Genomic DNA, 24,900 nt, shown 5'->3' on the forward strand with positions numbered 1-24,900 from the left:
ATCCATTTGTCAGTAGTGGGGTATCTTGGCTGTTTCTATAGCATAGCTATTGTAAATAATGCTCAATAAACGTGGGTGTGCAATTGCCTTTGTTGTGACATGATTTACATTCCTTTGTATATATCCCTAAGAGTGGAATTGCTAAATCATATGGAAGTTCTATTTTTAGTTTTGTGAGGAGCTGCCATTACTGTTTTCCATAGTGGTTACACTAGCTTACATTCCCACCAACAGTGTGTGAGGGCTGCTTTTTCCCCACATCTCACCAACATTTGTTGTTGTTTGTGTCCTTGATGGTAGCCATTCTGACAGCAGTGAGGTGGAATCTTAATGTAGTTTTGATTTGCATTTTATTTATAGCCAGGAATGTTGAACAATTCTTCATATGTTTTTAAGCCATTTGGATTTCTTCCTTTGGAAAAGATCCATTCAGGTCTTTTGCCCATTTCTTCAGTGGGTTATTGAATTTTTGAGAGCTTATTTTTTTTGAGCTCCCTGTATTCTGTTTATTAAACCCTTGTCAGATGTATAGCTGGCAGAGATTTTATCCCATTCTGTGGGCAGCCTCTTCAATTCAGAGACCATTTCTTTTGTTGTGCAAAAGCTCTTTAATTTCATGTAGTTCTATTTGTCAATCTTTTCTCTTAGTTGCTGAGCCACTTGAGTTCTATTTAGAAAGTCATTGACTATACCTATTAACTCCAATGTATTCCCTCCTCTTTCCTGCACTAGCTTCAAAGTTTCAGGTCTCCCATTAAGGTCCTTAATATACTTTGAGTTGATACTAGTTCAAGGTGACAAATATTTATTTCGTTTCAGTTTTCTGCATGTAGATATCCAGTTTTCCCAGCAACATTTGTTGAAGAAGCTGTCTTTTCTTCATTGTATGTTTTTGGTGAGTTTGTCAAAAAATCAGGTGGGTGTAGCCATATGGATTCATATCTGAGTCTTCTATTCTGTTTTGCTGGTCTTCATATTTGTTTTTGTGCCAGTACCATGATGTTTTTATTACTATGGCTTTGTAGTATAGTTTGAAGTCAGGTATTATGATACCTTCAGCATTGCTCTTTTTGTTCAATATTGCCTTGGCTATTTGCAGTCTTTTGTGCTTCCAAATGATTTTTCAAATCTGTGGTGAAAGTCATTAGAGTTTTGATGAGGACTGCATTGAACATGTAGATTACCTTTGGTAATTGTTCCTGATTTTCACAATATTGATTCTGCCAATTCATGAGCATGGAAGATCTTTCTGTCTTCTGTGGTCTTCTTCAGTTTCTTTCCTCATTGATTTATAGTTTTCCTTGTAGACATCTTTCATATCCTTTGTTCAGTTTATTCCTAGGTATTTTTTTCCCTGAGGCTATTGTAATAGGATAAATTTCCTATATTCTTTCTCAGTCTGTTCATTGTTGGTGTATAGAAATGTTACTGATTTTTGTAGGTTGACGTTCTATCCCGCAAATTTGCTGACACTGTTTATGGTTTATAGGAGTTTTTTGTTGGAGCTTTTCTGATCATTTAGGTATAAGATCATGTCATCTGCAAGTGGGATATTTTGACTAATTCCTTTCCAATTTGTATTCCTTTTATTTCTCCTTCCTGTCTTATTGCTCTAGCTAGGAATTCCAAGACTATGTTGAATAAGAGTGGAGAGAGTGTACACCCATGTTTTGTTCCTGATTTTAGAGGGAATGGTTTCACTTTTTCCTCATTTAGTATGATATGACTACAGGCTTGTCATATAGAGCCTTTATTATGTTGACGTAAATTCCTTCTGTTCCTAATTTCATCAAAGCTTTTTTTTTATTCATATGTGCATACAAGGCTTGGGTCATTTCTCCCCCCTGCCCCCACCCCCTCCCTTACCACCCACTCTGCCCCTTCCCTCCCCCCCACTCCCTCAATACCCAGCAGAAACTATTTTGCCCTTATCTCTAATTTTGTTGAAGAGAGAGTATAAGCAATAATAGGAAGGAACAAGGGTTTTTGCTGGTTGAGATAATTTCCTGTGCATGTGTGTTACCTTCTAGATTAATTCTTTTTTATCTACCCTTTTCTCTAGTTCCTGGTCCCCTTTTCCTATTGGCCTCAGTTCATCAAAGCTTTTATTATGAAAGGATGTTAAATTATTGAAGGCTTTTTCTCCATCCATTCAGATTATTATGTGGTTTTGTATTATATTTAATGATCTGCATATTTTGAACCATTGCAAGTCAGATGAAACCAACTTGATCATGGTGTATGATCTTTTTGATATGCTATTGAATTCAGCTTGCCAATATTTTATTGAGGATTGTGGCATCTGTCTTCATTAAAGAGATTGGCCTATAATTCTCTTTTTTTGTTGTACCCTTGTCTGGTTTGGGGATAAGTGTAATACTGGTTTCATAGAATGAGCTTGGCAGTGTTCCTTCCCTTTTTATTTTGTGGAAAATTTTGAGGAGTGTTGGTATTAGTTCTTTTTTAAAGGTCTGGTAGAATTCAGCTGAGAATCTGTCAGGTCCTGGACTTTTCCTTTTTTGGGAGACAATTTCTGCTTCAATTTCATTGAGTTTTATAGATATGTTTAGATGATTAATATTCTCTTAGTTCAGTTTTAGATAGTCATATGTATCTAGAAATTTGTCTATTTCTTCTAGATTTTCCAATTTATTTGAATATAGGTTTTCAAAGTTATCCCTGATGATTCCCTGAATTTCCTTGGTGTTTGTTGTTATCTCCCTTTATTAATTTGGGTCTTTTCCCTCCTCATTTTAGTCAAATTTGCCAGAGTTTTGTTGATCTTGTTTATTTTTTCAAAGGACCTGATTTTTGTTTTGTTGATTCTTTGTATGGTCTATTTCATTGAATTTGGCCCTTATTTTTATTATTTCTCTCCTTTTGCTAGTTTTGGGTTTAGCTTGTTCTTTTTTTCTAGGAGTTTGAGATGCAGCATTGGATCATTTATTTGAAATCTATATGTGTTTTTAATATATGCACTCATGACTACAAACTTTCCCCTAAGACTACCTTTGCTGTGTCCCATAGTTTCTGATAGGTTGTGCTTTCATTCTTGTTAAATTCCAGGAAATTTTTTATTTCTTCCCCTATTTCTTCTATGAGCCACTCACCATAGAGTAATGTGTTGTTCAGTCTTCAATTTTTTTATTTTCTGCTGTTTCTTTTGGTTATTGATTTCTAGTTTTATTGTGTTGTGGTCTGAAATTCTGTCTTCCACTTGTTCCAGTCTGCTGGAGTGGCTTTCAACTGTATGTTTTAGTTAATTTAAGGGACTTTTTATTTACAGGATTTCTGTTTGAATTTTTTTCTGAGACTTTCCATCTCCTTTGTCCAACTCCTCTTTCATATCTTGTGTTAGATATGAAACCTTTTTTTTCTTATACCTCTTTTTTGTATAGTCTCCTTCATATCACCTTAGAGTTTGTTGAAATCCTCTGAGTTCATTTAGTTGTTTCTGTGTTTTCACAAGTTTTCTTTTGTCCATGTTCTCTTGATATTCATTGAATTTTTTTTGCATGTTTTCTTTAAGCTCCTCTTTAAGCTTGTTGAACTTTCTCATAATCATTCTTTTGAGGTCAGCAACTGGGGATTCATCCCCCTCACTTTCCATTAAATTTTTATGTTATTGTTAGCCTTTTGAGGAGTCAAATTCCTTTGCCTTCTTTTTCTCCCCATGTTTCTATTTTGTGCTTTGCTTATGTGCTGTTGATTAGTTAGTTGGGGTTTTTAACCTTTGTTCTCTCCCTTGACTTAATTTCTGTAATCTGACTAGGTCAGTTGTTAAGTAGGTTGTTGTAATATTTCTGTTCCCTAACCTGGAGGTATAACTAGGCAGTAAAAAATTCACAAATTCAATGCCAAGCCAGTTATTCACATAATATATAATAAATCCCTTGATGATATTGTCTATCAACAGTGGGTATTGGGAACACAACAGCTGTTTGGATAAAGATAGAAACTTGGGTAATTGAAAAGATAGCACTAGAGGAAGGTGCAGTCAGGGGATGGACGAGGGCCAAAAGAGGTGTGAGTTGTGGGGTTTGTAGGGTAATGGGTAATGTATAGGTAATGTGCAAAGGTATAATTCAGTCATTTGGGGTGAAAATGTTATTATTAGGGATTGCAGGGGTATAAGAAGAATGGGGGCAATGTGTAAAGTTGGTACAGTAGGATATTCAGTAAGTGGTGAATGTGAAGGAAGTAGGGACAGTAGGGGGAAGGTAGGAGAAATAGAGGCGGAAAGAGAGGAAAGAAGAAAAAAAATGCTTGGGGGAGAGAAAAAAGGGAAAGGGAAGACAAAGCTAAGCCAATTGATATTTGTACAGAATGGAAGAGGGAGATAAGTAACAACAGATTATTTTTTTAAGAAAGGGGGGGATGGGAGAAAATGAAGAATGTACAAATAAAGATAAAAACTAATAACAAAAATTAAAATACTAAATAAAAAAGAAAAACTGAGTTTGCTGAAAATTCTGGACTCTCCTTTGAAATCCAGGTGTTGACACTTTTGACAGGGACTTTCTCAGTGTCTCTGTCCCTTCTCAAGATTGGTATGCTAGGCTGTGTGGCAATGGATGTTGCCCCCCATATCGGGCAGCTTTAGGGGTAAATTGGCTCAGGGTCTTTGAGCACAGGTTTTCCATGGTGGGATGAATCTTCTGGTGCAGGTGGGATCTCTGAAGTGGTCTAGCCAGAAACTGGTTATGAGCAGAAGCCAGTGCCACCTACAGGGCAAGCTGAACTGGAGCTTTTTGATGGATCACTTTTCAGTTCTCTGAAGTGTCAAATATGTTGCTGATTTCACCAGATGGCAGCTATGTCACTACACTGCCACTCAGGGTAAGGCAGCTTAACATTCCACCCCACTGCCACCAGGCAGAGGTGAATTATATACTCCATTTATGGCCCTCAGTTTTGTTCAGGGGGTACCATCTGCCCACCAGCTGCACTGGACTATGGGTTCCATCGAGGGAAGGTCCTCACCTGGCAGGTTTGCAGATTCACTCAGGTGGAATTAAGTCAGTTCCTTGAGGCACAGGTAGGCAGGACTCTGTCATTTTGTGTCTGCATGTAATACGTCAGGTCCAGGACATCTCAGATGTTTTCTCAACTCATTCTACAGTTCTCTGTGTTTCACCTTTGCTTTTCCCTGGAGAAGGGAAGCAAGAAAGAGAAAGAAAAAGAAAAGAAAAGTGGATTTCCTGTGAGCAAATTGGCAGCTATGCCAGTCCCAGCCCACACCAATTGATTCTACCAATCCATGAGCATGGGAGGTCTCTCCAATTTCTACAGTCTTCCCCAATCTCTTTCTTCAGAAGTTTATAGTTTTCCTTGTACAGGTCATTCACATCTATTGTTAGGTGTACACATGGGTATTTGATTTTATTTGAGGCTATTGTAAATGGAATTGTTTCCATGTATTCTTTCTCAGTTTGTTCATTATTAGTGTATAGAAATGCTATTGATTTTTCTGTGTTGATTTTATATCCTGCTACCTTGCTATAGCTATTGATGTTGTCTAAGAGCTTCTGAGTAGTTTTTTGGGTCTTTAAGGTGTGGGATCATGTTATCTGTAAATAGGGATATTTTGACAGTTTCTTTACCTATTTGTATTCCTTTTATTCCTTCTTCTTGCCTAATTGTTCTGGCTAGGAATTCCAGTACTATGTTGAATAGGAGTGGAGATAGTGGGCATCTTTGTCTAGTTTCTGATTTTACAGGAAATGGTTTCAATTTTTCACCATTAAGTATAATGCTTGCTGTAGGTTTTTCATATATACCTTTTATAATGTTGAGGTACTTTCCTTCTATTCCTAGTTTTCCTAGAGCTTTTATCATGAAATGGTGTTGGATCTTATCAAAGGCTTTTTCTGCATCTATTTAGATGATCAAGTGGTTTTTGTCTTTGCTTCTGTTAATGTGGTTTATTATGTTTATTGATTTTCATATTTGAACCACCCCTGCATTCCTGGGATAAAGCTTACTTAGTCGTGGTGAATGATCTTTTTCATGTGGTGTTGAATTCGGTTTGCCATTATTTTTTTTGAGGATTTTTGCATCAATGTTCATTAAGAAGATTGGCCTATAGTTCTCCTTTTTGGAGGTGTCATTGCCTGGTTTTGGGATAAGTGTAACACTGGCTTCATAAAATGTGTTAGGCAGTTTTCCTTCCCTTTCTATTTTATGGAACAGTTTAAGGAGGGTTGGTATCAGTTCTTCTTTAAAGGTCTGATAGAATTCAGCAGAGAATCCATCAGGTCCTGGACTTTTCTTTTTGGGGAGACTCTTGATTGCTGATTCAATTTCATTTTGTGCTATACATCTACTCAGGTAATTAATATCCTCTTGGTTCAGTTTTGCATGATCATATGTATCTAGAAATCTGTCCATTTCTTTAAGATTTTCAAATTTATTTGAATATTGGTTCTTGAAGTAGTCTCTGATGATTTCCTGGACTTCCAAGGTGTTTGTTGTTATCTCCCCTTTTGCATTCCTGATTCTACTAATTTGGGTTTTTTCTCTCCTCATTTTAGTCAGGTTTGCCAGGGGTCTATCGATCTTATTTTTTCACAGAACCAACTTTTTGTTTCATTAATTCTTTGTATGGTTTTTTTGCCTTCTATTTTGGTGATTTCAGCTCTTATTTTTATTATTTCTCTCTTTCTATTTGTTTTGAGATTTGCTTGTTCTTGTTTTTCTAGGAGTTTGAGATGTATCATTAGGTCATTGATTTGGGATATTTCAGTTTTTTAATATATGCACTCATGGCTATAAACCTTCCTCTCAAGACTACCTTTGCTGTGTCCCATAGGTTCCGGTAGGTTGTGTTTTCATTTTCATTGACTTCCAGGAACTCTTTAATTTCCTCTTTTATTTCATCAATGATCCATTGTTCATTAAGTAATGAGTTATTTAGTTTCCTGATGTTTGCAAGTTTTTTGTCTTTACTTTTGTTGTTGAGTTCTACTTTTACTGCATTGCAATCAGATAGTATGCACGGTATAATTTCTATTTTCTTACATTTGCTAAGGCTTGCTTTGTGTCCTAGGATATGATCTATTTTGGAGAAGGTTCCATGGGCTGCTGAGAAGGATGTATATTGTGTAGAAGTTGGATGAAATGTTCTGTAGACATCAAGTAAGTCCATTTGATCTATTGTATATTTTAGATCTTGGATTTCTTTATTGATTTTTTGCTTGGATGACCTATCTATTGATGATAATGGGGTGTTAAAGTCTCCCACTATCACTCTGTTGGCGTTAATATATGCTTTTAGGTCTTTCAGTGTATGTTTGATGAAATTGGGTGCGTTGACATTGGGTGCGTACAGGTTAATGATTATTATTTCCTTTTGGTCTCTTTCCCCTTTTATTTGTATGGAATGTCTTTCTTTATCTCGTTTGATCAATGTAGGTTTAAAGTCTACTTTGTCAGAGATAAGAATTGCTACTCCTGCCTGTTTTCGGGGGCCATTGGCTTGGTAAATCTTCTTCCAGCCTTTCATCCTAAGCCTTTGCTTATTTCTGTCGGTGAGATGGGTCTCCTGTAAGCAACAAATTGTTGGATCTTCCTTTTTAATCCATTTCATCAAGCAGTGCCTTTTGATGGGTGAATTAAATCCATTAACATTAAGCATTAGTACTGATAGGTATGTGGTGATTCCTGTCATTTAGTTGTCTTAGTTGTTTGAAGGTTTGATTGCGTGTACCTAAGTTGAGGTAACTCTCTACTTTCTTGCTTTTTCTTTTCCTGTCCTTTCATGGTTAAGTTGGGTTTCACTTTCTGTGTGCAGAATCCCTTGAAGAATCTTTTGTAGTGGTGGCTTTGTGGTCACATATTGTTTTAGTTTCTGCTTATCATGGAAGATTTTTATTGCTCCATCTATTTTGAATGATAGTCTTGCTGGGTAGAGTATCCTGGGGTTGAAATTATTTTCATGCAGTGCCCGGAAGATCTCACCCCATGCTCTTCTTGCTTTTAATGTTTCTGTCGAGAAGTCTGCTCTGATTTTGATGGGTTTACCTCTGTATGTCATTTGTTTTTTCTCTCTTACAGCCTTCAATATTCTTTTGCTAGTTTCTGAACTTGTTGTTTTAATGATGATATGTCATGGGGTAGTTCTATGTTGATCTGGTCTGTTTGCTGTTCTGGAGGCCTCTTGCATCTATATGGGAATATCTTTCTCTAAATTTGGGGAATTTTCTGTTATTATTTTGTTGAATATATTACACATTCCTGTTTCCTTGTACCTCTTGTCCTTCTTCGATGCCCATGATTCTCAAGTTTGGTCTTTTGATGGAGTCGGTGAGCTCTTGCATTTTCTTTTCACAGGTCTTGAGTTGTTTAATTAATAGTTCTTTGGTTTTTCCTGTAATTACCATTTCATCTTCAAGTTCTGAGATTCTGTCTTCTGTTTGTTCTATTCTGCTGGATTGGCCTTCCGTTTTGTTTTGCAGTTCTGTTTCATTCTTTTTTTTTTTGAGGTTTTCCATATCCTCGGTGGTTTCCTCTTTAATGTTGTCTATTTTTGTCCTGAGTACATTTATCTGTTTATTAATCGTGTTCTCTGTTTCACTTTGGTGTTTATACAGTGCTTCTATGGTTTCCTTTATTTCTTCTTTTGTGTTTTCAAATTCTCTGTTTTTGTTGTCTTGGAATTTCTTGAGTGTCTCCTGTACATTTTGGTTGACCATATCCAGTATCATCTCTATAAAATTCTCATTGACTACCTGTAGTATGTCTTCTTTTATATTATTCTTGTTGTCTTCATTGGGTTCTTTGGCATAGTTTATCTTCATTTTTTTGGAGTCTGGATCTGAGTATCTATTTTCTTCATTCCCCTTTGGTTCCTGTACTAATTTTTTGCTGTGGGGAAACTGGCTTCCCTGTTTTTTCTGTCTTCCCATCATTGTCCTTGGTGTTGTTACTGTCCCTGTACTGTGTGCAATTAAGTATTTTCTAGCTTGTAATAATAACAATGGTAATATTTAGAATGGAAGGGTGAGAGGAGATGGAAAGCAAGAAGTTAAAGAAAAGGGAAAAAGAAATAAACAGACAAGTAGGAAAAACCAAAACAAGAACTCAAACAAAAAAGTTTCATTGGTATAAACAGGGAGTATTAGTGTACTAATCAACAGTAAGCTGAACAAGCATTAGAGAGACAGAGAGAGGATTGAAAATAAAAAATAAAAAAAAAGATAAGTTTAAAACTAAAAAATAAGTAAATGAAAGAAATATATATATTAAAATAAAATAAAACAAAATGAAAAATAGTAAATTAAAAAAAACCTCCAAGTTCATATGCAATGAAGTTTCAGTCTTAATAATTTTGGTGTCCATCTCAGTCTCCAATTGGAGATGGTGTCTCAGATGTTGTTCTGTAGTTGTGTCTTCAAAGGGGATGCATAAAGAAAATAAAACTGCACAAAAATAAAAAAACCCACGAAGTGTCCCAAGTTCAAATGCAATACAGTTTCAGTTTTTCAGCATGCAGGTGTAGTTCGGTTGTTTTCTCATCAAAGGTAGGGAGAGAGAAAAAAAAAAAGAGTCTGGAGACAGTTCTGTGAATGGTATCTGGGGCTGTGGCTTGCCTGCCTGCTGCTGTCAGGCTGCTGTTGCTGGAAGCGTTATTTATGCAGATCTCAGGAGTGAGCTTAACACTCACCTGGCCCAGCAGGCTTTGTTTACTCAGAGTTCTCCTGTGTGTGAGCCTCTGCTACAAGCTTTCCCCTTTCCAAGCACACTGGGGAGGTGACACTGCACCTGCTTTCTCAGGCCTGCATGTTTGTTTACAGCTCACATGGGACGTGGGTTTTCCCCCTTCTCCTGTGGAGTTTTCCTCCCACTGCCACTCTTACAAGTTTTTCTGCTCCTGATTACTGGGCAGTGCTGCTGCTCCTGCCAGCCACTGTGTTTGGTTACAGCTCATGTGGGAAGTGGGTCTTCCCCCCTCTCCTGTGGAGTTTTCCTCCCTCTGCCACTCTCACAAGCTTTCCTGCTCCTGGTTGCTGGGCATGCGCCCCCACTCCTGATGGCCCAGCTTGTTTATTTACAGTTCCAGGAAGGATTCCCTTACCCAAATCTTTGGTTCTCAGTGCACCCCACCCTCTTTCCCATGTGTCTTTATTGTTCTTATTGCTTATTACTCAGTTTCTCTCTTTTCCCCAGGTGGAGGTCAGTCTGTCCAGGGGTCTATGCTGATCTGGCCCAGGGTTGTTTGTGGGAGTACCATGGTACCGCTAAGCTCACATTGTCTGCGTCTTCCCAAGCCATCTGGGCACAGGCAACTGGTGGCCCTGGGGCCCTCCTGGTTTCTCCGTTTAACATGAAGTGGAGATGCTCTGTGCTCGCTGGGGGTGTGGAAGCGTCAAAGTTTTGCCTCTTCTCGGTGGTTTTGCCTGCAAGGTGTGTCTCCAGCATCTCTCCAAGATTTCACTATAGGAGGCACGCTTTCTGCTTCCTCCCTGTAGCCGCCATCCCATTCAGAGTTTTCTTGACACAATAACTTCCCCTCTCTCTCTGCAGCATTAATTATAAAGGAGAGCAACAATTAATGATTAAGATGTCACTGTTAAGTAATCTTTCCTTAGATTTACAAACTGAGAACAGAAAACATCAGAATGGCTGATGTCCTCTGTATCAACTAATAGAAAGCCTCTAAATTGCTAAGTGTCTGGCTAAAGAATTGCATAAACTAGGCCCAGGAGGCCAAGGTAGATTGCAATGCTCCTGACAGAAATCAAATAAATAAATAAATAAGCAAGCATGGCCTGGATGATGAGCTCAGCCTCGTATGCAGTCTCCATGTCTATTGCCTCCTATACCTCCTTTTACTCCCTCTAAAGCCCATTCACTTATGGTCATTTCCAAAGGTGGTCTTTTGTGGGGGAGATGAAAGCTTCCCCTCATCTTCTCAGGGTACTTGAATAAACCTGATTTCCTTTCTACCAATTCTCTTCTGACTATTGACTTTTCGATGACAAGCAAACGGACTTCAGTCTGGTGACAGTGTTATACTTCCAAAGAAATTTGTGTTCAGAACTTCTGAAATCTTACTTTCCTAATTATCAGTGACTAACTTGGTAGCAGCATAGGTGGTTTTTAAAGAATAATTAACATATGAAACATTTCCACTGTGCTTTTAGGACAAAGTCACAAAATCCTAGAATAATTCATAAGCCAATAATTTTCAAAACCAAGTTAAGTGCAAAAATAAAATCTTGTGTAAGGGTGAGATGCTGAATCAAGAGAAGATTGCTTTTGAGGCAGCCTTGCAGATGTTGGGAAAGAATAGAAATTAGAAACCCATCCAAAGCTTTAAAATTATTTTTCAAGATTTGAAAACCAGAAAAGGCAAGAACATGAGACTTTTGAGGGCAGTAGAGGATTCTTCTATGGAAACATTTTTGAATTTAGTTCCATAATAGGGGCAGGAATATTTATATCTCCTAAAGGGGTATTGAAATACTCTGCACTGAACATACCTGTTTCTCTGAATACCTGGGCAGTTTGTGCCATATTCAGTATAATAAATGCTCTCTGTCTTGCAGAGCTGGAGACCACATTCCCTGTAAGTGCAGCATCTTATTATTTCCTCAAAAGATCTCTTGGAACTTCTATTGCTTTCCTCAGCCTTTGGGTTGAAATTTTTGCTTATTGCCTAGGACTGGCTACTCAAAGCTTGTTAATAGCTAATTATCTAATTCAGCCCTTCTATGCTGGGTGCCTAGCTCCAGAACTTCCAAAGAAATGTCTAGCTTTGGCTGTTTTGTGGTCATAAGGAATTCTACGTGCTTGAGGGTTGACAGTAGTGTCTTGGTTTCAGACTATCAGTGGTTTGGTGAAGATGGCTATTCTTTGTTTCATTTCTGTAACTGGGATTGTTCTGTTAGGGTGGGGAGAAAGGAGAGTGTGTCCAGGTTTGAGAATGCTTTGGATGCTGAACTTCCTGATGCCTCACAAATTGCAGATGCCCTTCTCCAAGGGGTTTATGCATATTTGGGATATTCAATCCTGATCAACATAGCAGGTAAATTCATTTCTCAAAATCCTTGGTAGTATGTAAAAAGGGTTATCCAGAATTTAGGGGGAAAAATAAATCTGACTGGTTTGGTTTTTTTAAATGAAACAATCTGCTCTTTACTATATGGTCATTAAACCTCCATGTATAATCATTCATGTAGACTATATAGATATAGTTTTCTTCAAGTTATATCCTATATATAAAATTTGGAAGTTTTAAAAGTTTTCAAGACAGAATTAAGATTTCCAGTAGTCTAAGATTTTATTGAATATGATTCTAGCATATTCGGGCATTTTGAGGTGAGTAGTAAATGCATAAGAAATAGAATAACACTTGCAATTTATATAAAGTAAAACTATCACAGATTTAAGACTTTGGCTCCATTTTCCAGTGACTGCCAAAACATAGTCCTCTGCCCAGAAGTAACCAAATTCAAGTTTGGTGTGGGTCCTCTTCATTATTTATGTATTTACATTGAGAAAACATTATACTACCAGGATTAGTAAATGCTGAGCTTAATTTTTATTCTACAATACATCTCACAGACCTTCCCATGTTAGTATGTAGTCATCTTGAGCATTCTTTTTTTATGATTTTATTAGCATATAATAATTTTATAGGGGAATACATTGTAATATTTACATATGTGCTTAAAATATATCTTATTTGGATTTATTCCCTCCATTGTTCTTCCTCTTCTTAGAACAATTTCAACAGTTTTCATTCTTCTATTTTCATATATGAAAACAAAATACATCAACCACATACACCTTCATTCACCCTTTCCTTGTGCCTACCACTTCCCACTGGTACTCACCCTTGGGAAAGATTTATTTTTCCCTCTGCCCTTCATTTTTTAAAAATTAAGTGTGTATTGATAGTCTAAGGGGGTTTTGCCTTGGTACTTCAGGTCTGTATATATGGTGCTTTAATCAAATTAACCTCCTCCCCCATTACTTACTCATTCTCTATCATCATGCTCCTGTAATAGTCAACAGCTTACTATACAGTGTATTATATTATATTTATTTATAGATGGGTTTTTTCAATATTTTTCATTCTGTAACATGAAAAATTTCTTTTTATCTCACCCACTTCCCATAGTCCCTTCTGATGAACTCAGTAATACAATTTTGTTCTCTCATAACATCTTAAGTGAAGTTAGGCTCAAAGGGCCAAAAAGCTGCATTTCTCCCTCATATGCAGTTATAGACCTAAAACAAATGCAGCAATATTATGGACACAGGTCACACTAAGGGGAGGATGCACACAAGAAGTATAGTGCAAGGGAAGGTTACCAAAAACTTGAATGTGGTTGATGTGTTCACTGTTCAGGAATGAATACAGAAATCTTAAACTGGCTGAGGCCACCATGGGAAGGGAACTAGGAAGGAGTAAGGGGACTTGTAGAAATGATCTAGTTGGGGTTGTAATACATATATGCATGGAAACAACACAAAGAATCTCTCTGTTTAGCTATCTTTACCTCAAACTCGTGAAAACATCATGTTTCTTTTATTATCTTCTATATTTTTTCTTCTACAAAATTGGAGAACAGGAGGGTGGAATAGGTTCTGCAGAGGCAGGGGGAGACTTTGGGAGGGGGAAGGTATTGGGGAAAGGGGTAGGAGGATGAATATGGTGCAAATAATGTATACACATTTATGTAAATGCAAAAAATGTTACTTGATGAAACTGTTCCAGGAATAAGGAGAAAGAGGATGAAAGAGAGCAGTGGAGGTGGTGAATTCAAGTATGATATATTTGATACATTGTAAGAACCTTTGTAAATGTTGCAATATACCCCCACCCAGCACAACAATAACAAAAACAAAAGGCATATCTTACCAAAAATCAATAAAAAAAGTAAGTGTAGTATACCCACACAATGGAATATCGCTCAGTAATAAAAAGGAATAAACTACTAATACACACAAAATTTTTTTATTCTCTCACTATATATATAAAACATATATGTGATCATATATGTTTCTATGTACACATTTAACTTATAAGTCTAGCTTCCACATATGAGGGAAAATATGCAACCTTTGAATTTTTGAGCCTAATTTACTTTGCTTAACATGAAGTTCTCCAGTTCCATCCATTACCTGCAAACATAATTTCTTTCTTCTTTATAAGAATGAATAAAACTCCATTGTGTACAAATACATATTTTCTTATTCCATTCATCAGTCATGGGTCATCTGGGCTGCTTCCAAAGCTTAGCTACTACAAACAATTCTGCAACATGAGTGTGCAAGGGGCTCTATCATATTCTGGAATACATTCTTTCAGGTATATGCCTAGGAGTAGTATTGTTGGATTGTACAGTAGTTCTATTTTTAGTTTTCTGAGGGACCTCCATATTGCTTTCCACAGCAGTTGCACTAATTCACATTCCCACTAACAGTGTAGAAGTGATCATCTTTCTCCACATTCTTATTAACATTTGTTGTTGTGTTATTGATGATAGCCATTTTGACTGGAGTATGGTGGAATCTCAATGTTATTCTGATTTGCATTTCACTGCAGCGAGAAGAGCCTGTCTGATATTTGCATGCTAAGAAAGTGGTACAATGGATATTCTATGTACTCACTGTTGTTTCTATAGATCAACACTTCCCATCCTGATATCACAGCACCCAGAGAATTTAGTAATAATGGTACAGCACCCTGTAATATATGAAAGTTTTCAAAGAAATCAATGTACTATATTTCATTTACATAATTAAATTATGAAGAAATAAAATACAGAATATTAAGAAACAATTAACTATTTATTTTGTATAAAACTTTCAAGTAATATCTTTGCAAAACTTTTAATGAAAAACTTGAGCTTGCTTTCCTAAATGCACTAGTCTTATAAATTTTATGCATTAAATTTTTATAATATTGTATCAAAACATTTAACAATTTCTCAAAGTTCTTTTTTTTAAGGGGAATCTGAAAATGTGACCAGGTTGTTTTATTTGTTTTACATTTCAGAAGAAACTTCTGGGGCTATACCATGAACTGGTGTATTAGGGTAAAGGCTGAGTTAAACATGGGATCTTAATACAAGATGTTCCTCTTTCATGTGGCAGTGCAACTGATCTAGGCTGGCAGGGTGCCTCTTCTCCACAAGATCATTCAGGAAACCAAGAGACTCTACTTTGCTCTGCCAACCCTTGGGTGTCATTTTTATCTTCTGTCAGAGCAGAGCCACTGTTATATCCATCTTCTAGTCAATAGCAACATGGGAAAAGCCAAAGCCCAGGGAAAGATGACTGCTCACATTCCACTGGATAGAATTAAATATGTGGTCATACTATCTCCAAGAGAGGCTGGGAAATTTCTATCTAGACAGCTATGTTCTCCAGAAGAAAAGAACAGATTTGGAGAAAGTGGAGGGAAACTAGCAATCTGACCCAGCAGATTTAATTTCTCAAAATTCTTGATTCTCAAATTTCTGGATTGTCGCTGTGATTCTCCCCCTGTATAACGAATAAATCCTAATAAAAAAATTTCCAAAATTTTTGATGATCTCAATCAGACATTCTGATCATGAATATAGATTATTAAAATTTATAAGCTATATGATTTTAAGTATTTTAACATGTTCTTTTCTACTCATTGATTAATGTAACATTGGAATTTCCTGCAATGAAAAGGATTAATTTTAACCCAAAATAAAGTTTTTCCATGTATAAGGCTTTAGTTTACCTAGTACCATGAATTGTTAGTGCAGTCACTTTGCAATACCTTGGACAATAAAATGGTGCATGAATCAAAAACAGAAATATTTAGTGTATATGAATACAGAATGCTATAAGTTAGATCTTTAATATTTCCCAGAGGCCTTGAGCTAAACAAGGCTTTGTTCCCAGGCCTTTGGGCCACGGAAAGGTGGTGAAACATTAAAGAAATGGAACATAGTGAGATGAAGCTAGAGGCTTCATCTCAACAGAGCATGTTCTCAAATGAATTTGTAAAAGTCTTGTTTTCTTGCTCTCACTCTTTGCTTCCCAGCCACCATGAGGTAAACAGACCTCCCAGTCATTCACCTTCCATGATGTACTGTGCTACATAGGCCATGGTCAAAAAGTCTAATTGGGTGAGGATTAAACTTACAAAACTGTGAGTCAAAACACACCTTTCCTCTTTATAAGTTGATTGTCTTGTGTATTTGTTATTGTATCCTAAAGCTAACTGACACAGAGTTTCATAGCTAACTGCCTGGAGCTGATCCTCTTTTCTCCCATTCTCTTGACTGTCATTTCACTCTGTTGATTATTTCCTTTGCTGTGAAGATGCTTTGTAGGTTAAAGCACAGATATCATTTTTTAATTTATTCAGATAGTTTCTGAATATCTCAATTTTCTTTGACTATGCTCATAGTGTCCATTTCAGTACACAGAATTTTAATTCTATTCTTAATAGTTTCTATTTTTTTGGATTTGGAATATTATTAAGGAATACTTATTTCAATGTCAAAAATATTTTTGACATTGTTATGTCATAAATTATTATTATGTATTTTCTTCTAACATTTTCTGTGTATAAGAGACATTTTTACATGTTTCATGTTAATTCATTTGAAATGAATTCTGAAAAATTTCTGACAAATTTGAGGGAGAAATTTAACTCAATATTCTCCAGTGGATAGCCAAATGACTGCCGTTTATTACATGCTTTATGCTTTACTCATTAATTGAAATGACATCAACATTATACAACAAATTCCATATTTTAAAAGATTCATATTTAGACTCAATTCTTCCATTGGTTTGTCCATATTAACTTGACATGATAATTATAGATTTATAATATTTTTATATGTCTGGTATGTCTAATCTTCCTGTTTTTCAAAATACCATTTTTGAGATAGTATACATTTTGAAATAATAGTAAAGTTCCAGAACAGTTTCTGTTGGACTTTTATTGTGCTTGAATAATATTTAAGGCAAGGTTTGAGACAACTGATATGGACACAGTTATGATGATATGCAATCTGAAGATCATTATTTATTTTGTTTTGCGGTACTGGGGTTTGAACTCAGGGCCTACATCTTGAGTTACTCCACAAAAAGTCAGCCCTTTTTTGTGATGGGTTTTTTCAAAATAGAGTCTCATGAACTATTTGCCCAGGCTGGCTTCGAACTGCAGTCTTCCTGATATCTGCCCCTGTGTAGCTAGGATTACAGGTGTGAGCCACCAGCACCTGGCTGGGGATCATTTTTAAATAACAATAGGAATATTTTAATGATTTCTCAAGTAAGACTGCTGTAGGCATTTTAAGATGTCCCTTACAAAGTTACAATAACTTCTTTTGTTTCTAAATTGCTATGACTTTTTAATAGAAAAAAATATTGCACTATCAGTAGTTTTTTGTTCATTAGAATTATATCATTTATAAGTAATCAAAGAAGTTGGATAACCTTTCTTCATATCATGCTTATTGAAATGAATATTTTCAGTCTTTGTTGTCACTGTTTTCCTGCAATAAATTCATTTAAAGTTCTTTAATTTCTCTTTACTTAGAATAATGTTTTTATTGTTGTCATTGTTGATATTTGTTTTGTTTTTTACAGACAAGATCTCTGTTTATAGCCCAGCCTGGCCTCAAACTTGTGATCCTCCTCCATCTGCCCCACTCCCAGTTCAGATTTCAGATGTGGGCCTCTGCATTCAGTTAGTAGTATGGTTTTAAATATGTAATCATAAAAAACATGAGTTGAGGGGTGCTGAAGGATTGGCTCAAGTGGTAGAGTGCTTTCCTTGCTAGCAAGAAGCCCTTAGTCCAAACACACAAAAAATATGTAGCCATAAAAATTTTACTTTTGGCAGTTGTTTTGTAGTTCCAATGTATTGCATTATGCTTAATAACAGTTGTCTTTTTTGTAAGTTGATATAAATACTGTACTTATACATCATTCTGCAATTTGCTGTTTTGACTCAGCAACATCTTCTAATTTATCTATACTACTAACATTTACTAGTTCATTCCTTTTACCTGTGTACAACATTCTACAATAGAAATAAATCATCATTTCCCATTTTCTGAGGGCTAATTAAGTCCTGTCCATGCTTCCTGCTAAACAAAGTTACAGTGAATTCATGTATCTAATTTCTAATGTATATATATGGAGAATTTATCTGGTATGCACATAGGAGTGAACTCTCTGGGTTGTAAAATAAGCACCAATAAGTTAGTATGCCCCATTACTGTTCATACTCTCTAATGTGTTCTCAGATTTTTAAATATTTTTAAATCTGAATAGTTTAATCATGGATTAAATCAATTCTGACTAAGTTATACGTCTATTTCCCTCTGTAACAGGGGTTGAGTATTTGTTTTTATTTCCTTGGCCATACATAGTCCTTCATTTACGAATTGCCTACTTTACCATTTTATCACTAATTTGTGGTAACTCTATATACATCTGGGAAACATTTGTGTGTGTGTATATTTATCATATATTATACATAATATAAACACATTTATATTTGCATATAAATATATTTCATATTTTATCTCCCATGTTATATCTTTTACTTTTCACATACTTTTCCCTTTTTTTTGGTTGTTGCTTATACACAAATGGAAATTTTTCTATTTTAACAGTCTCAAATTTATTCAGTTTTCATAAGTCCTTTACATTATCCATGCTTTTTGTTTTGTTTAAAAAATCCTCTCTGCCAGAACATTTTCAAGATATTTTTTTCTATAATCCTTTACAAATTTCAGTTTTTTTTCAAAATCAGGTCAGAACCCATCAAGAATTTGTTTTAGTGTAAGAATCTAATTTTTTATCAAATATACAGTAATAGTCCCATCTCCAGTTACTAAAGAATTTCCACACTTATTATTGAGTCCCAATCAATCAGTCATTAACAAAGTCATCCATTTATTTATTCAGTACTTGCTTAGTGCCTACTAAATGCAATGTATTATTGTAGAAACTGGTAACACGGCAATGCAAAAATAATAGACAAAAATCCTTGCTTTTATGAGCTATATTTTTGTGAAAGGAGAGAAACAAAATCAGTAAGTAAATAAATAAATGAAACAAAATAAGGAGAATATATTGTACATCAATTATTAATTATTAAATAAGTACATTATACACACACACAAGCATCTAATGGTAATAAGTACATAACAAGAAATAAAAACTTGAAGGAAGGACAAGGTTTTGCATAGGGTAGTGAGGGACATCCTTTTCTGAGATAACATGGGAAAGATTAAGAGAGTAGTAAGGGAGAGACTGAGGTACATATCCTAGGGAGAACATTAAAGGTAAAGTGACAGTAAAGTGTGAAGCTCTTGGAGGTGACCTGTTACTCTACAGTTCTTTTTTCTTGCTTTTTAATTCTCCTTCTTATGGTGTTAGTTCCTCCAATTTTGAGTTTTAACTCTTTAGAGGAGTCTTGGCATTCAATCATCTTTCATACATTAAACAAATATTTACTAAGCACTTCTGTCTGCCATCCAGACATTATTCTAGACACAACAGTGAACAACTCCCTGTTATCATGGTGTTTATATTCTAGTAAAATGGCTGTGATTCTTTTAAACTTTTTTTCTCATGACTGTAGCTGAAAATGACTGTTAAAATGCCTGAAATCTGCTTGAGTCCTAGGTTTTTATCTACTCCATCCTAACCATTCCAGAGAGATTTGACAGACCTTCCATGAATACCTTCGCAACCATATGGACACAATTATTCATGGTGCTCTTGGATTGAGCTGGGCTTTGGAGCCCAGTTGGTCGCTCCAACCCAAAGACCTCTTTAAGTCCTGTCTAGAGATATATTCCTATAGAAATGCTGTCTAGCCTTCCATGGAAAAGGAGGAAGAGTGGAAGTGTTCAGCTGGGACCCTGCTGCCAATGCCAACAAATCATGTTAACCATTGTCCTAAACCCGTCATGTACCCAGCATCCCGTACTTTCAGACCTAGCATGTTCTTTACTGTTTTTGATCACTGGTGCAGGAACACTAGGCTGCAAATATATATCACATTATCCATTCATCAGTTGATGGACACATGACTGATTTCATAGTTTAACTATTGCAAATAGTGCTACTATGAACATGAATGCAGAGGTATCTCTCTTATATGTTGATTTATACTCCAGATATATGCCCAGAAGTGGTATAGCAGGGTCATATTGTAGCTCTACTTTGCATTTTTTGAGGAACATCTGTACTGATTTCCATAGTGGCAGCAGTAATTTATATTCCCACCAACAGTGAATAAGTTTCCTTTTTCCCTGCATTCTTGCCAACATTTGTTGTTTGGTTTCTTGATTCCCATTTTGACTGGGGTAAGATGAAATCTCAGTGTAGTTTTGATTTACATTTCCTTTATGGCTAAGAATGCTGAACATTTCTTTATGCATTTATTGGCCATTTGTGTTTCTTCTTTTGAGAACTGTCCCATTTACTTGCCATTTATTAATTGGATTGTTTGTTCTTTTGGGGCTTAAGTGTTTGAGCTCTTTATATACAGTCAAGATATTACTCCTTTATCTGACGATATTCTCTCTGTTCACTCTGTTGATAGTTTCCTTGGCTTTACAGAAGCTTTTTTAACTTAATACGATCCTATTTGTCAATTCTTACTCCTTTTAACTGAGCAACTAGAGTCCTATTCAGAAAGGTATTGCCTATACCTGTATCTTCAGAAGTTTTCCTTGTTTCCCTCTAGTAGTTCTAAAGTTTCAAGCCTTACATTTAGATCTTTGATCCTTTTTGAATGAATTTTTTACAGGGTGAGAGATAGCTTCAGTCTTTTACATCTGGATATCCAGTTGAATAAGTGGTCTTTCTCCAATGTATGTTTTTGATGTATGTTTTTGATGCCTTTGTCAAAAAGAAAATGGCATTAGCTGTATGGGTTTATTTCTGGATCTTCTGTTGTATGCCACTGGACTTTGTGTCTTTTTGTGCCAGCACCATGCTATTTTTCTTAATAGGGCTCTGTAATATAATGTGAGCTCAGATCTTCCAGCATTGCACTTTTTTACTCAAAATTGTTTTGCCTTTGAATATTTGGTGTCTATTGTGCTTCCATATGAATTTTATCATTAAATGTTCTATTTCTGTGAAAAATTGCATTAAAATTTTTATGGGGATTGCATTGAATCTGTAGATTGCTTTCAGTGTGCTTTCAGCCATTTTCACAATATTAATTCTGCCAATCTATGAGCATGAGTTATCTTTCCATCTTTTGGTATCTTCCTCAATTTCTTTATTCAGTGTTTTAAAGTGTTCATTGTAAAAGGTCTTTAACCTCCTTTGTTAAGCTGTGAGTAGGCATTTAATTTAGTTATGCCACTGTAAATGAGATTATTTTCCTGGAATTTCTCTCAGTCTGTTCATTATTAGTATATAGAAAAACTATTGATTTGGGGATGTTGATTTTGTATCCTGCAACTATACCAAAAGTGTTTATCAGATCTAAGAGTTTTTGGTGGAATCTTGATGGCCTTTTAAATGTAGGATAATTTGACTTCTTCCTTTCCTATTTCTATTCCTTTTATATCTTTTTCTTGCCATATTATTCTGCCTAGGAATTTCAGTACTATATTTAATAAGAGTGAAAGGAGAGAGAACACTCTTGTCTTGTTCCTGGCTTTAGAGGAAATGGTTTCAGTTTCTGCCCATATATTATTATGTTGGCCATAGATTTATCATATATAGCCTTTATTATGAAGTACATTTCTTCTATTCCAAGTTTCTTCAGGGCTTTTATCATGAAAGGCTGTTGAGTTTTGTAAAAGGTTTTTCTTCATCCATTGAGATGATTATATGATTTTTATATTTTGTTCTATTTATATGCTATATTACATGAATTTGTTTGCATATGTTCATCCACCCTTGGAATAAAATCAACTTTACCATGATATATGATATTTTTAATGTACTGTTGAATTTGGTTTCTAAGTATTTTGTTGAGAATTTTTGCATCTCTGTTCATCAAGGAAACTTGTCCATAATTTTGTTCTGTTGTACCCTTATCTGAATTGGTATCAGGTTAATACTGGCTTCATAGAATGAGTTTGGCAGTATTCCTTCCCTTTCTATTTTATAGGAAAATTTGAAAAGCATTGTTGTGAGTTATTCTTCAAATATCAGGCAGACTTCAGTTGTGGATTCATATAGTGGTAGGCCTTTCTTTATTGGGCATCTCTTTAGTACTGCTTCAATTTCATGGCTTGTTATAGATCTGTTTAAGTGGTTTGTAACTTCCCAGCTCAATTTTGGTAGTTCATATGCATTTATTAATTTATCCATTTCTTCTAGCTTTTCCAGTGTATTAGAATATAAATTTTTTTAACGGATTTTTTCACTTTTTATTAGTGTGTATATTAATTGCACAAAATGACAGGTTTTATTATGATATTTCCATACATGCATGTAGCATACTTTTTTTTTTTCATTTTTCTTTTATTATTCATATGTGCATACAAGGCTTGGTTTATTTCTCCCCCCTGCCCCCACCCCCTCCCTTACCACCCACTCCACCCCCTCCCGCTCCCCCCCTCAATACCCAGCAGAAACTATTTTGCCCTTATCTCTAATTTTGTTGTAGAGAGAGTATAAGCAATAATAGGAAGGAACAAGGGGTTTTGCTGGTTGAGATAAGGATAGCTATACAGGGCATTGACTCACATTGATTTCCTGTGCGTGGGTGTTACCTTCTAGGTTAATTCTTTTTGATCTCACCTTTTCTCTAGTTCCTGGTCCCCTTTTCCTATTGGCCTCAGTTGCTTTAAGGTATCTGCTTTAGTTTCTCTGTGTTAAGGGCAACAAATGCTAGCTAGTTTTTTAGGTGTCTTACCTATCCTCACCCCTCCCTAGTGTGCTCTCGCTTTTATCATGTGCTCATAGTCCAATCCCCTTGTTGTGTTTGCCCTTGATCTAATGTCCACATATGAGGGAGAACATACGATTTTTGGTCTTTTGAGCCAGGCTAACCTCACTCAGAATGATGTTCTCCAATTCCATCCATTTACCAGCGAATGATAACATTTTGTTCTTCTTCATGGCTGCATAAAATTCCATTGTGTATAGATACCACATTTTCTTAATCCATTCGTCAGTGCTGGGGCATCTTGGCTGTTTCCATAACTTGGCTATTGTGAATAGTGCCGCAATAAACATGGATGTGCAGGTGCCTCTGGAGTAACAGTCTTTTGGGTATATCCCCAAGAGTGGTATTGCTGGATCAAATGGTAGATCGATGTCCAGCTTTTTAAGTAGCCTCCAAATTTTTTTCCAGAGTGGTTGTACTAGTCTACATTCCCACCAGCAGTGTAAGAGGGTTCCTTTTTCCCCGCATCCTCGCCAACACCTGTTGGTGGTGGTGTTGCTGATGATGGCTATTCTAACAGGGGTGAGGTGGAATCTTAGTGTGGTTTTAATTTGCATTTCCTTTATTGCTAGAGATGGTGAGCATTTTTTCATGTGTTTTCTGGCCATTTGAATTTCTTCTTTTGAGAAAGTTCTGTTTAGTTCACATGCCCATTTCTTTATTGGTTCATTAGTTTTGGGAGAATTTAGTTTTTTAAGTTCCCTGTATATTCTGGTTATCAGTCCTTTGTCTGATGTATAATTGGCAAATATTTTCTCCCACTCTGTGGGTGTTCTCTTCAGTTTAGAGACCATTTCTTTTGATGAACAGAAGCTTTTTAGTTTTATGAGGTCCCATTTATCTATGCTATCTCTTAGCTGCTGTGCTGCTGGGGTTTCATTGAGAAAGTTCTTACCTATACCTACTAACTCCAGAGTATTTCCTACTCTTTCTTGTATCAACTTTAGAGTTTGGGGACTGATATTAAGATCCTTGATCCATTTTGAGTTAATCTTGGTATAGGGTGATATACATGGATCTAGTTTCAGTTTTTTGCAGACTGCTAACCAGTTTTCCCAGCAGTTTTTGTTGAAGAGGCTGCTATTTCTCCATCGTCTATTTTTAGCTCCTTTGTCAAAGATAAGTTGCTCATAGTTGTGTGGCTTCATATCTGGATCCTCTATTCTGTTCCACTGGTCTTCATGTCTGTTTTTGTGCCAGTACCATGCTGTTTTTATTGTTATTGCTTTGTAATATAGTTTGAAGTCAGGTATTGTGATACCTCCTGCATTGTTCTTTTGACTGAGTATTGCCTTGGCTATTCGTGGCCTCTTGTGTTTCCATATAAATTTCACAGTAGATTTTTCAATCTCTTTAATGAATGTCATTGGAATTTTGATGGGAATTGCATTAAACATGTAGATTACTTTGGGGAGTATCGACATTTTTACTATGCTGATTCTACCAATCCATGAGCATTGGAGATCTCTCCACTTTCTATAGTCTTCCTCAATCTCTTTCTTCAGAAGTGTATAGTTTTCCTTGTAGAGGTCTTTCACATCTTTTGTTAGGTTTACACCTAGGTATTTGATTTTTTTTGAGGCTATTGTAAATGGAATTGTTTTCATACATTCTTTTTCCGTTTGCTCATTGTTAGTGTATAGAAATGCTAATGATTTTTCTATGTTGATTTTATATCCTGCTACTTTGCTATAGCTATTGATGATGTCTAGAAGCTTCTGAGTAGAGTTGTTTGGGTCTTTAAGGTATAGGATCATGTCGTCTGCAAATAGGGATATTTTGACAGTTTCTTTACCTATTTGTATTCCTTTTATTCCTTCTTCTTGCCTAATTGCTCTGGCTAGGAATTCCAGTACTATGTTGAATAGGAGTGGAGATAGTGGGCATCCTTGTCTGGTTCCTGATTTTAGAGGGAATGGTTTTAATTTTTCTCCGTTAAGTATAATGCTGGCTGTAGGTTTGTCATATATAGCTTTTATAATGTTGAGGAACTTTCCTTCTATAGAATATAAATT

General features: G+C 35.8%; 1 pseudogene; it reads left to right on the forward strand.

Moving 5' to 3' along the window:
- Window positions 1–24,900, forward strand: part of LOC109680471 (solute carrier family 7 member 12-like) — a 63,311-nt pseudogene that overhangs the window by 26,315 nt on the left and 12,096 nt on the right.

This window comes from Castor canadensis, chromosome 3 (genome assembly GCF_047511655.1).
Source record: "Castor canadensis chromosome 3, mCasCan1.hap1v2, whole genome shotgun sequence".
NCBI lineage: Eukaryota > Metazoa > Chordata > Mammalia > Rodentia > Castoridae > Castor > Castor canadensis.